The sequence below is a fragment of the Penaeus monodon genome, chromosome 25 (genome assembly GCF_015228065.2).
Source record: "Penaeus monodon isolate SGIC_2016 chromosome 25, NSTDA_Pmon_1, whole genome shotgun sequence".
Classification (NCBI taxonomy): domain Eukaryota; kingdom Metazoa; phylum Arthropoda; class Malacostraca; order Decapoda; family Penaeidae; genus Penaeus; species Penaeus monodon.
The window spans coordinates 4,286,303-4,286,813 of NC_051410.1; positions in this window are offsets into that span (position 1 = coordinate 4,286,303).

Here is a 511-nt window from a genome sequence, read left to right on the forward strand (position 1 = left end):
ATAACAAACGTTACTGATTTCACTGAACACCAGGAAATCATGTAGGAACAATATAGACCGATTAGGACATGCTTCATCTACCTCTCTACCTCACTATGACAGGCGCATCGAACAGGTTGATAGCATCAAAGGCAAGAGGTAGACCTGATAAAAAAAAGGTATTTCACTGAAGTTACAGGCCTTCGGTAAGCTTGGTCAGTGATAGGTTTATCAAGCCTGTGCTTATATAGATCTTCTTTGCTGTTGGGAGGCTTGGGCAAAATACGATGTGTTACAACTATATCACTGCAAGGATTCTGCCAAGACATTACAGCAGAACCAACTCTGGAAGGCGATTGATTGACCTTTCAAACGGCTAACATATCAAATGAAGCAAATAATGCTCGGGGATTCTAGACGCTTGGGAGGAGAGCTTTCTTTGACATCAAAATTTTCGAACGGGGGGATATTGTTCCATCGGGACATGGTTTTTTACATAAAAAGAAACACAACCACAGAGTGTCATGTGATT